At 39.6% G+C, this 13,966-nt stretch overlaps 1 protein-coding gene across 1 annotated transcript in view; it reads left to right on the top strand.

The window, feature by feature from the left end:
* The window catches only part of frem3 (Fras1 related extracellular matrix 3), a 163,686-nt gene that overhangs the window by 103,986 nt on the left and 45,734 nt on the right, over positions 1-13,966 (top strand). The window lies entirely within an intron of this gene.

Genomic DNA, 13,966 nt, shown 5'->3' with positions numbered 1-13,966 from the left:
TGTTCTAGTTGTGAAGTCGTCTTAGTGGCAGTGTGAAGCCAAGATGGGGTTTAAAACCAATGCCAAATTGACCAGCTGTCTGTAAATAATAGCCTCACACCTACAATATCATTACTGTCAGATGATTCCTAAGTACCGTGACTACAAAGAGCAAAATATTCCATAAGACATAAGAACCCGATTAGGCCATTTGGCCCATCGAGTCTGCTCTGCCATTCTCTCATGGCTGATTTATTATCCCTCTCAACCCCATTCCCCTACCTTCTCCCCATAACCTTTGATGCCTTTACTGTTCAAGAAAGACTATTCCAAGCAAGACAAAGGTTCCTTAATCATTGGAGGGAGAATTAGTGAGAGGCATAGAGCTAATTCTTGAATGAAGTTATATGGAAAGACTGACTATTGTAGTATCTGTTTGAATGAGAATAAAGGAGACGAATGGTATTATTATTTGTTTTTTTTCCAGTGTGAAATGTGGATTCAGGAGAGATCAAGATTCAGAGGTAACGTTAAGCTTATGGAATCTTGAAGCACAGTATCTGTAGGCAGTAAAACCAAAGGGATCCTGTAAACAAATGGAATCAAGGCTGTTACTTCTAAAATCACACCGATGAGAGGTTTGAAATGGTCTGCGGCTAATTCCTGTTCATATTGCTGTGTTTCCATGATTCACAGCTCACCGATGAGGCAGTAAAGTGTAGGGTAAGAACATAATGACTGGTATATCAGGAAATGAAGGGCTTTCCAGGTCTGCCATCTGTACAAAGAGTCTGTTGTTTTACTCGTATCAGTGCAAGGGAATACCACAATTGAGAAAAGATGATTGTGCTCAGCAGGAACAGTGCAACTATTCTGTGGAGGCAGATGAAAGAAACGGACTACCTATTTTTCCTCCATGCTAGTGTCTGTTCACTTCCTTTACTGAATTGTTATGAAACCTGAATCACTCTCCTATTTAGAAATTGTTATAGTTAATAGGGGCCAAGAGATAAACAGCTTGTGATTTATGCTTGACTGGACCATGAACGTGGTCGCAAGCCTGAATTTTCTATTTCCACGCTGGTAATTCTATGTAACAAATGGTCAGTCCAAATTCTGCTCGAGAACAACAGCATTAAAAGTGCGCACGTTATAAATAAGTTTATATTAAATACTTCGGGGGGAATGGTGGATTTTGTGTGACTGAAGGGCAGCAAGTTAGGGAGAAGTGCACCTGCTAGCTCCACAGTGTCCCAAACTGCTTAATAGCCTGAGAATTTAACCCAGCCCAAGCCCATTCCAAACTGATGGTTAATAGGAGGCACAAGCTGACTGTACCAGCTGATGATAGTACTGCACTGGCTGCAGTGGCATAATGGGATGCAAAGCCCCTTCTGATCCACTTCTATCAAAAGGACCACTACAGCTCTGGAACATATTGCAAAATAATTAGATCTGCACGTATCATCTGAGACAAAATTAAATATCTCAGTAAAGATTCATTGTGAAACTTGCTGGGAACCGATGGGAGTCTGGCTGCTTCTTAAAAGCCAGTTGAACAACAGGTAATATTTAGGATAATAATGCAGCTGTTCAAATGTCATGGGTTTGATAACTGTAAATCTGTCTGAGACAATAATAGTAGGTATTTCATGTGTTAAAGGGGCTCCTTGGCTACGTAGTCCCTATAATTGACCAATAACAAGCACAGAACATAAAAGTTCATATCTTTTTAATGTTTCATTAATCCATTCTTTTGAAAATTACAAATCATCTTAGAAGACACAACTATTGGCAAAATCCTTTCCCATCATGTAATTCCAAGTTGCAAGTATTAGCTTTTTTTTTTACTTATATTTAGTAAAATTTAGGCAACCTTAACTTTATGGTAAATATTTCACTCGTTCTGAAAACTTACTTGAAATAGAAGTCTTTAAGACAGAATGACTTTAGAGTTGTGCTTCTAGGTCAAGAAAACTGAATAAGATTTAAGTAGTTTATTGCCTAGAGGTTGTTATTTTCAGTGTTATGTAGCTGAAGTTGATTTCTTTCCAGGTGAAGCATGATACTAACCAATTGCATGTAATTTCACGTAACTACAGAAAGTGGGTCCATTCATGCATGAGTGATTTGTATACCCCTGATGCAATTTCTGTGCTGGGCTCCAGAGAATGATGTCATCTCCTGGGCAACTATTAGAATATTGCAGGAGATCTTGGTTGTCCCTATAGGAACCATCATTTAGCATTCCTGGGACAACTTTGTCTTCCCACAGCAGTGTCAGAACGGGAATTTTGCCAGCTAAGTATATTACTTCATCCCTTCCCCATTGTACTTCACCAAAACCATCCCCCATTTTGTTCCTAGCCTTACTTTTCTAAAACCCCAGACGCCAATCTGCCTTCCTCCCTCACCTCTGTGATCCTGAAGGTTCCAGGACGGATTTGACATGTCCCCCAATCCCATAATCAGTACGATTGAAGTTGTCACTTCTGATTCCTCGTCACTGTTGCAACAGCTAGCTCTAATTTTCCATTATCATTGGAAATGTGGCACAAAACCCATTACTATTGGAACAAAAGGTTCCTTATCTCCCATAAGTAAGGAACTTGATGATGGTGAGGACAATATTGTGAGGTTGATGTTCTGGAGCATGTTGATATTAAGGGAGAGGAGGTGTTGGAGTTGTTAAAATACATTAGGACGGATAAGTCCCCAGGGGCCTGAGGGAATATTCCCCAGGCTGCTCCACAGGATGAGGGAAGAGATTGCTGAGGCCCTGGCTAGGATCTTTATGTCCTCGTTGTCCACGTGAATGGTACTAGAGGATTGGAGGGAGGCGAATGTTATCCCCTTGTTCAAAAAAGGTAGTAGGGATAGTCCAGGTAATTATAGACCAGTCTGTGGTGGGAAAGCTGTTGGAAAAGATTCTTAGAGATAGGATCTATGAGCATTCGGAGAATCATGGTCTGATCAGGGACAGTCAGCATGGCTTTGTGAAGGGCAGATCGTGTCTAACAAGCCTGATAGAATTCTTTGAGGAGGTGACCAGGCATATAGGTGAGGGTAGTGCAGTGGATGTGATCTATATGGATTTTAGTAAGGCATTTGACAAATTTCCACACGGTAGACTTATTCAGAAAGTCAGAAGGCATGAGATCCAGGGAAGTTTGGCCAGGTGGATTCAGAATTGGCTTGCCTGCAGAAGGCAGAGGGTCATGGTGGAGGGAGTACATTCAGATTGGAGGGTTGTGTCTAGTGGTGTCCCACAAGGATCTGTTCTGGGACTTCTACTTTTCATGATTTTTATTAATGACCTGGATGTGGGGGGTAGAAGGGTGGGTTGGCAAGTTTGCAGATGACACAAAGGTTGGTGGTGTTGTAGATAGTGTAGAGGATTGTCGAAGATTGCAGAGAGACATTGATAGGATGCAGAAGTGGGCTGAGAAGTGGCAGGTGGAGTTCAACCCAGAGAAGTGTGAGGTGGTACACTTTGGAAGGACAATCTCCAAGGCAGAGTACAAAGTAAATGGCATGATACTTGGTAGTGTGGAGGAGCAGAGGAATCTGGGTGTACATGTCCACAGATCCCTGAAAGTTGCGTCACAGGTAGATAGGGTAGTTAAGAAAGCTTATGGGGTGTTAGCTTTTATAAGTCAAGGGTTAGAGTTTAAGAGTCGTGATGTAATGATGCAGCTCTATAAAACTCTGGTTAGGCCACACTTGGAGTACTGTGTCCAGTTTTGGTGGCCTAACTATAGGAGGGACGTGGAAGCATTGGAAAGGGTATAGAGATTTACCAGGATGCTGCCTGGTTTAGAGAGTGTGGATTATGATCAGGGATTAATGGAGCTAGGGCTTTACTCTTTGGAGAGAAGGAGGATGAGAGGAGACATGATAGAGCTGTACAAGATAATAAGAGGAATAGATAGAGTGGATAGCCAGCGCCTCTTCCCCAGGGCTCCACTGCTCAATACAAGAGGACATGGCTTTAAGGTAAGGGGTGGGAAGTTCAAGGGGGATATTAGAGGAAGGTTTTTTACTCAGAGAGTGGTTGGGGCATGGAATGCACTGCCTGAGTCAGTGGTGGAGGCAGATACACTAGTGAAGTTTAAGAGAATACTGGACAGGTATGTGGAGAAATTTAAGGTGGGGGCTTATGTGGGAGGCAGGGTTTGAGGGTCGGCACAACATTGTGAGCTGAAGACCCTGTAATGTGCTGTACTATCCTATGTTCTATGTTAAATATTGGAACAGTATTCCCGATTCCATCAGCATTGGGACTTCAGGCCCCCAAACCCTATTACTATTGGAACAGATGGCTCCTTATCTCCCATAAATATTGGAATAGTATTCCCAATCCCATCAGCATTGGGACATCAGGCACTCAAACTCCGTTAGTATCAGAACAGCTGGCCCCAATTCCACATAAGTACTGGAACAGCTGGTCCCCAATGAACCATTATCAATGAAAACAGGTGGTCCCAATCTCCCATCATGTTGGGACAGGTAGTTCTGATCACTCATCACTATTGGAGAAGCTGGTCCCATTTCCAGCAGACTTCATCCTGCCATCCAGTTGATATTTTTCCTCTGACGCAGGTGGGCTGTTGACAGTCTTCATCTAGTCAGTTGTGCACAATGCCTTGGCTGTTGCATTTTGTTGTTACCTGCATTGAGTGCACTCTGCAAGTAGATCTCATAGTATGTATGAAGATGAGGAAAAGGAACGTTGAGGGCAATTTTTAGTTGTCAGCATCTTTATGAAAGCATCATGCAGATTTTTTTCTAGTTTATTAATTTGACTGACAATAGGATAAAATGCCAAAGATTTTAATCTTGTTTAAAGATAATATGCAAATATTCAGAGATTTACAAATATAGTTGGAACCTATCACATTTTATCTAAAGCCAAAACATTGTGTGCTGGGTGCAGGGATTTGTCCGCTAAATCTAATTAGGGATAAGGGTTAGTACGTGAACTGTATAATAATTTACCTATCAGTCCGTCTAACTCACAGGGTAATACTTTATCAGATGCCAGAGTACATTAATCATGTGTGAAATCAATTACTACAGCTTAAGAGCAGGAAAGAATTTGTGGTTTATGTGTGATCTTCTTTCAGACAGGCTGACCAATATTTATTGTGTATGCAATGTTTGAAAAGATACCCAGCGAATGTAGGTGGTACAGATCAAATGAACCTGACCAATTAGAGGTCTGTTATTCAAAACCTTTAGAAGATTTGCTAAGTACTGGTTATTCATGTGTAAATAATAAATAAATGGGGAGCTGTTGACAGGTAAGGTTACGGGAGTACCTAAATTAGTCATGTGGATATGTCAAATTTTGTGAAACCTTTATAATCTTGCTACTGGAGTAGACTGCTGCAATATTCATGGCCTCAGGGACTTGGGCTATAATTTTTTTTCCTGTGTGACTATTTTACTTTGTTATTAATTGTGCCTTGTGCTGTGTATGACTATTGATACAGTGCTTTGTCCCTTGGCCCCAGAGTAACACTGTTTTGTTTGACTATATTCATAGGTTTCCTTCTCTTGTCCTCAAGCTAAATAAGCAGCTAGAGTTCTTTCGTTCTGTTGACATACAAGTAGTCAGCATGTATCTCCAGCCCGACCCATCTGTCAGTACATCAAATCCACTACACTGGACAGTGGCTGTCGTCTAACACCACTGATTATGGTGCGTGTTATTAAGTTTTAACGGAAGTGTTCAATGCCAGCTATAACTTTGGAAAGCTGTGGAAACCTAAAAGAGCGGTGGAAATGGTATTAACCCTGTTTTATGGGGGTTGATTTATTTTTCTGCCATAGTGATGGGAGATGAGTAAAACCTCTAGCTAAACTATCCACTTCACATGAAAAATATTCTTGAAGGATGGTACCTTGATTCACCCTTGAACCTAAATATTCCATTGTAAATTTAATAACATCAAACAGTGCCCTAAAGTGAGAGGAGCATCATTTGGTTTGATAAACTTCATCAACTGAGTCATGGAGTCATGGTGAGAGCATGTGCCATCATTCTCATCGCAAGTGATGAGGAGCTTAAAGCATGAATTTTGGTAAATCTCTACTAGAGTATAAGAGGTGATGGATTAAGAAAGGATGCTTGTCCATCATGCTGTTTCTTCTGAGGCTTTTTTCTGTCAGAATGAACCCAAAGTATTTTGTTCTGACTTATTATCACAGCAACCAAACTATACCTAACAAAACTATAGAATATAATCTTGTCTACAATTCTGTTGGTTCAAATGTTCATTTCAGTTTGATACACTGTATAAAGAGGAGAAATATTTCTTTCCACATTCTTAAAATTCTTGATTGGTTAACCCATAATGGTTTATGGTGATATTGATCTCCCTTTGGTGACAATGCTAACTCTCAAAACTTACTTTTGAATGGTAGAGTTGTTATACTACTAATTATGGTGATCAGAAATGTTAAATTACCCCAACTTCAATGAATCTTTGACCCATGAATACTCAAAGGATTTGAGAACTTGAGACCACGTGATGGTGGCAAGAGTGAACCGCCTCACAAACTACTCACCCACCTGTGATGTCAGCCACCTCGCTCACCTCTGTGGAAGGACTGTAATTCCCAAAATTGATTCATTAACCACCTCAGAATCTACAAAACTGGAGTGGAAGCAAATCATCTTCGACCTCAAGGGATGGCCTGCAAAGAGGAGAAGTAGAAAAACCATAGTGACAGCATTGCTACAGATCACAAGACTCTCTTATGCCATCATCCAGGAACATTACATATTAAAACAGCTTCTCCACAGTCAGCATAACTAAATCACAACTACAGCAGTATTCCCCAAGTCCACTCATTTCAGCATGGATTGAGGATTGAACCTAGGGTATCTGGAAGACTAACTCAATGTGTAACCTCAGTTGACTTTGGAAGCAGCTACAACTGCGTGTTTTTAATACTTTAGGAATTTATTTCCAGCTGGTGGTGCAATGGCATCTGCACCTGGACTTCGGGGTGAGTGGTCCCGGCTTTGAATCCGGCTGGCTCCTTACAGGCTATCCATCTGTCCTGGGTTGAACGGCAAGCTAGCAACTCGGCATCGTAAAACAGACAAATAAAGCTAAAGATTGTTGCCCAATGTGCCAGTGAGGCATGGGAGGATATTACATATATATAGGGATAGATTAATATACTGAGATCATGTACACCAGATATACAGATTGAAAATATCTGAGTTCAGCATGGGGTAAGTGGTTTATGCGTTGTTAATTTAGCATCTTTGAAGCTATGTTCAATAAACTAATGAACTTCAATTTGTGGTCATGAGCTAAAAACTTCATTATGTCCACTAGTTTAAAGATTAAACTACATTTAGATTTTGCTCTATTTTGATTTTCTTTGGTTTAAAATGTTGGATTCAACTGCAAGATCCAAGATTCATTTATTATCAAAGAATGGATAAGTTATACGACCTTGAGATTTGTTTGCTCACAGGTAGCTACAAAGCAAGAAACCTGACAAAATGCAATTAAAGAAACAAAATGAATATAAAAAAAATAAAAGAACAACACTCGATGCGCAAGAGAAAGAAAAAAAATATTTAAAAGTCATGGAAATGATTGAGGCGAACATCAACAGTGCTCCGAACCAAAATTGAGTCCTCAGATCCGAAGCCCAGAGTAGGTCCGAAGCATCACTTATCTATTCATCATATTAGTAGGCTTGGAACACAGCAGCCGGGGCAGTCTTCATAGCCTCAGCACTGTGGTGATGACCATCAAGGAGAACGAGCAAAATCGGCTCTTGCCTCAGATCCTGACGTCCTATCATTTCAGTCTGTCTGGGCCGGCGTTTAACTTGATTCAACAGCGGAACAGCAAAAGGCTCCATGCCCTGAAGAGAGGAGTGAAGATCATGGACAGTGAGCGAAATTGGCTCTCGCCTCCAATCTGGGCTGGCTTTTAAATGGTCTAAGCAGTGGATCATACCTCGCACTAGAACCCGGGCACTTGAAGGACACAGGGCCTAGATGATGCCCCCCCGGCGACTTGCTCTGGGCCCAGATTCTTTTGCTCAGCCCAAAGCTGCTCTCAAGCTCTTCAGATCAACTCAGTGCCCAGATCTCCATCTGCAACGATTCTGCAACACATCATCTCGGCTCATCCCCTGAACTCACCTTGCCATTGCTCGCCCCTTCACAGTCTGTATCAATAATCCAGTACAATTTTGGTGATGTTTTTAGTCAGACTTAATAGCTTTTTGACCAGCAGAAGCTGTTGCATGCATTCAAGAGTGCTGGCTTTAATGGTCAATTAAACCATCATTTTGGAAGCCATTATACTTCATCAGCTCTGATGGAGAGATGAGACTTTACAGCATCCAGGAAAAAAAAGGTTACTTTTCAATAGGAAAGGTATTTTTGTGGGATAATCATAACATACTCTGTGACATGCAGAGCTGTAAACCTAATTTGGAGGCACTATAGCGCCATCTGTTGGGATTTCATAGGAACACAGCAATTATTAGCTTTACCTGGACACAGGAGTAAATATAATGTTGCTAGAAGGCACTGGGTCAGGTACCAAATTTAAAGGCAAAAGGATAATTTGAAGTCCAGAATATGAACAGAGAGTTTGGTCAAATTAGAGGATGTTTATCTTCTATCACTAGGAAGGCACAACAGCACCTCTACTTTCTTAGAGGTTTGTATAAATCCGGCAAGTCATCAAAAATTTTGACAAACTTCTATCAGTGTACAATGGAGAGTATCCTGACTGGTTGCATTACAGCCCAGTATGGAAACACTAATGCCCAGGAATGAAAAAGACTACAGAAAGTGGTGGGTACAGGCAAAGCCCTCCCACATTGAGTACATTTACATGGAGTGCTGCTACAAGAAGTAGCATCCATCGTGAAAGACCCCCACCATCCAGATCATGTTCTCCGCTCACTACTGCCATCAGGTGAGAGCCTTGGGTCCCACACACCAGGTTCAGGACAGTTATTACCCTTTTACCAGCAGAGTCCTGAACTAGTATAGATAACTTCACTCACCACAACTCTGGGCTGATTTTACAAACTACAGACTCACTTTCAATGACTCCTTACTACCTTTTTTTTTGCAGTTTTATAAGTTAACTTTGATTTGCACAGTTTGTCTTAATTTGCACATTGCTTGTTTGTCAGTCTTTATCAGAATCAGATTTAATAACATCGGCATATGTCATGTAACTTGTTAACTTTACGGCAGCAGTACAAGAAATACATGATAAATATAGAGGAAAAAACTGAGTTACATTAAGTATATATATATGTCTATTCAATAGTTAAATAAGTAGTGCTAAAAAACAAACTTAAAAAAAGTAGTGAGGTAGTGTTCATGGGTTCAGTGTCCAATTAGAAATCAGGTGGTGGAGGGGAAGGTGCTGTTCCTGAATCGCTGAGTGTGTGTCTTCAGGCTTCTGTACCTCCTTCCTGACGGTAACAGTATGAAGAAGGCATATCCTGGAAGGTAGGGATTCTTAATGATGGACATCACCTTTCTAAGGCACCACTCCTAAGATATTATGGAGGCTACTACCCAAGATGGAGCTGACTATTTTTACAAGCTTCTGCAGCTTATTTCAATCCTATGCAGTAGCCCCCACCACCCTCCATACCAGACGGTGATGCAGCCAATCAGGATGCTCTCCATTGTACACTCGTAGAAGTTTTGAAGTGTTTTAGTTTATGTGTACTTTTCATAAATTCTATTGTATTTCTTTATTTTTCTCGTATGTGTCTGTAGAAAAGCAAATCTCAAAGAAATATATAGCAACATATATGTACTTTGATAATAAATTTGCTTTGAACTTATATTATAGGCTGTCAGTAGCTCAGAAGTGATGTTGCAGCTCAGCCTGCTAGGAAACAACAGAAAGTGACAAAAAGTGTTTTGTTAAAAGGAAAAAAAGCAAGCTGCACATGGTACTGGACATCGATTTGAACTGGTTATATTACTCTTAAGTGTGGATTTGCTTGGAGCAAAGAATTGCTTTTCAGAAACATTGTCAGTGAAAGAGGTTATGTGATAAGGCTTGAGAAAGATAGATTTTGGATTCATCTTCTGGAGTGTGCTGCTAAAGCTGATGTGACCAGATTCTAAAGAGGTATAACCCCAATAAGATAGCTTATAGTAGGCATGCAACCAAGTGATGAGAAACCCCATACATATTTATCCTCCGTTAGAGAATATGCAGTTCATCTGTGTGTGTTGGAGGGCAGAGCAAATAAAACCACCCTTGTAGATGTGAATGGCAAAATGAATTGAAGCATTGGGTGGAGTAATTTGCTTACTATTTTAGTCACCACAGCTGGAGGTTCACTAATAAATCCAGGCCAACCAATGAGATACTGAAAGAGGTTTCCAAAGCCTACGAAAATATTGCTACTCTCCATTCATTGCATCATTGGACAGATTCATGTTTTCAGTAGATGTCAGGTGAATGGAGAGACATTTCAGTATGTACCTGAACAAACTGAAGATGTTGATTGCAGCGTGTAACTTGAAAGGTCTGAGGGTGTGCTGTTCTCAATTTGAGATAAGACAGAGACTGAGACAAAGAGACACATCTGGAAAATTGTTTCAAGTTCTGAAAGGCCTTGTTGTTCAGAAATAGAGTTATTATCACTAACATACATGACTTAAACTTTGTTCATTTGCCCAGCAGCAGTACATTGCAAAGATATAAATAGTATGAATTACAAAAATAACTCTACTGTGCAGAACTAAAAGAAGAATGTTTGGTTTAAAAAATGTTGTCTAAAGTGTTGGATTAAAATCAAGAATACTAGGACTCCTCTTTGGAGGGAGAATTACTTTTGGTATCTTGTAGATATTGCACTGGAGGTGGCGAATATAGATGTTGGATAGAAAATGTTATAATGAACACTGATCAATTTTGTCAAGTTTAAATTGTATGGACACTAATGTGTGTAAAGTTATTTTGGAGTCTATTATAATAAATGCTGAAATTGAAACAGAAGCAAATATAAAAGGATAGAATGAATGAAGGATCATCACATAGAAATACAATGGTTTTAAGCATCGGGTCAAGTTGTTTTGTCAGTACAAAGGGTGACCTCACTGAAAGTTTACTCAGAAGTAGTCTTAAAACATGACTCACCATGAAATCACAGAAAATTATTTTGAGTAGTGTATTAAAAGAGAGAATGGGCCATGGGTAACAGCCTTGAACAATATTATTGCAACTACTTTGCAGTTTATAAAGTGCATTTCAAACTGCAGGGTATCTCTATTTACTTTACAGCCAATGAAATACTGTGGAGATGCACTGTTATATAACATGAACGTTTTCAAAATGCTTGAAATAACTGTGTGGTAATTACAGGATAATTTAAGGTCTGTTGAGGGACAAACATCGATAAAATCACCAGTGACAACTAGAATACCTTGCTATTCTTCATATAATTTTTGCATCCATCAGAGAAAACATAGGCAAAATAAAAAGATACATCACAGAAACAGGTCCTTCAGCCCGTCGTGTCCATGCTATCCATAATAATATATTAAACCGATCCCACCCGCCTGGAGATGGCCCATATCCTTAGGTTCCTGTTCATATGTCTAGGTACCTTCTGAAGTATGTTTAGTTTAGTGTTCGATCCAAAAACATAATTTCCAACACTGAGCAGAATACTGTCAGTGCTGTAGTGTCTGTGAAGTTTATGTGCTCAAGCCTTTGAAATGGGACTTGAACGTAAAAGCTTCTGACTGAAAGATGAAGACAATCCATTATACCACAGTTGTGAGAATGTGCTCCCCTTCTGTCATGCTTTGTAGCTGCAAGACAGGAGCCCAGGAGAAGAGGTCCTAGCTTTGTTTTTACTTAAAGTGAGGCATGATGTGGTGTGTGCGGTGACATGATGACGTATGTCACATACTATTATATACTATGATGAATTAATTAAACAATCAGAATGCTCAGTCAAGCAATATATTTACAATATTACTGAAATATTAAACACTCACCACCTTCATAGTAGGATTGCACATTAAACCATTTAATGCTCTTTTCAGGACATAGGGACACAACTCAAGATATATTATCTGCCGAATATAGGTCAAGTATCTCAACAGTATAAATCTTGTAAAGTCTGGATGGGTCCATGTACTGTTGTGTTTCTTATGAATGATTTATGCCAATGACATATTCACCCAGAGGAAGCAAAGAGCAGAGTGAACAGATGAAACCTTCTTTGACTTGCGAATGCAAAACCATTCTCAAAATGATTTATGTGATTCATTCATTTTCTGTCTTAACAAGTACAGGTAAGAGATTAAATAAAAGTATAAGGAAACAAGAGAAATTGGAATTCTTCCCAAGTATTGGCTATAGTTGACCAGTTAGAATACAAATCGGTAAATTGCAGATTGTTCCATGGGCCTTAATTTCATTCAGACCTAGAATATTTATGTAGATGAAGAAATGGTTAACTGTATGTGTGACTGGTGAGTATTAGCCTAGACACCGTTAAATTTTAACTCAAGAATGCTTTTGGAATCGCAAAACAACCAGAATTTCTGAGTGAAAATCAGTAACATTTAATAACCTGGTGTGGTGCAGGTGGGGGAAATGTCCAGTAAAAAACATAGAAACATAGAAAACCTACAGCACAATACAGGCCCTTCGGCCCACAAAGCCGTGCCGAACATTTCCTTACCTGAGAAATTACCTAGGGTTACCCATAGCCCTCTTTTTTATGAGCTCCATATACCCGTCCAGGAGTCTCTTAAAAGACCCTATCATATCCATACATCATATTTGAGGGCAATGGGAAAGAACAGGTTTAATGCAGGTGAATGCTGTCATGCTTTGACTATTAGCTGTGTGAAATGGAGAAAATGCCTATTAAAGCTATTTAATGTAAGTATATGTTAAACTTATACCTCACACCAAATTACATAGTAATTTACATGTTGATTGGCCTTTTGACTAGAATCACTATCCATTGTCCAACCCTTGCCTCAGTTTGATTCTTTGCATCCATCTCAGCTACTTCACTGGTACTCTACATCTCACAGTCCACTGTGTGGTCTGAAGAGCAACAGTGTCTCAGGCAAGGCAATGCAGATGCCTTAGTCCCAAAATAATTCCGATGGTCTTTGACAAATTACAAATGTGCAGTATGGTTCTTGCAGCTCTAAAAGTTACAGTAGGTTTTCAAAGATATTTATTTAACAAAATAGAAACACAAGTATAAACATAATTTATTTAAAATGATAAATTCAAGGTTTTTTTAACTTTTCCCTTCACCTCCTGAACATTTCCTTATAAAAAAAGACACTGAAATCAGATGTGAGCTAAATTTGGTACAAAGTCCGAGAGTGAATTTTTCCTAAGTAATATAGATTTCCAGTTAGGCTGGGCCCTACTGCTGGCATAAAATTAATTTGCTGTCAGCAAAAGTCAGCAGTATCCGGCCCATTGAATCCAACAGAGATGCTGCAGTTATGAAATTATGCATTTCTGAAGTTACTGATTGCTGTGCAGGTGAAGGACCATGCTGATGTTAGATAGAGAAAGATAGATAGATACTTTATTGATCCCAAAGGAAATTACAGTGTCACAGTAGTATTACAAGTGCACTGATACACACATATTGGAAGAGAACACAAGTGTCAAGCCTGCAGCTATGATTTTCAATTTCATTACTGATATTGAAGCCATGCTGGTCAAGAAAATTAACTTGTCTCATGCCCATCAGAAACTTGACTAGGGATTTAAGAGAGACTTCAATATTTTTTCTTTATTTTTTGGGCAAAAAGATTGTTTCAATCCACTTAAACCCTTGTTAATATTAATATTCAGGTTGATAGGCAGCCCAATTCAATGAAGGTAATTATAGCATTAGTTGGGTTAGTAAAAGGAAACTGCTTAGGGAAACGTGATCCTCTGCTTTTAGCTAACTAGTCTGTCGCCTC

The sequence above is a fragment of the Mobula birostris genome, chromosome 4 (assembly GCF_030028105.1).
Source record: "Mobula birostris isolate sMobBir1 chromosome 4, sMobBir1.hap1, whole genome shotgun sequence".
In the NCBI taxonomy this organism is placed as follows: domain Eukaryota; kingdom Metazoa; phylum Chordata; class Chondrichthyes; order Myliobatiformes; family Myliobatidae; genus Mobula; species Mobula birostris.
The sequence above is the reverse complement of the archived record's forward strand: the minus strand, read 5'-3'. Positions and strand labels throughout refer to the sequence as shown.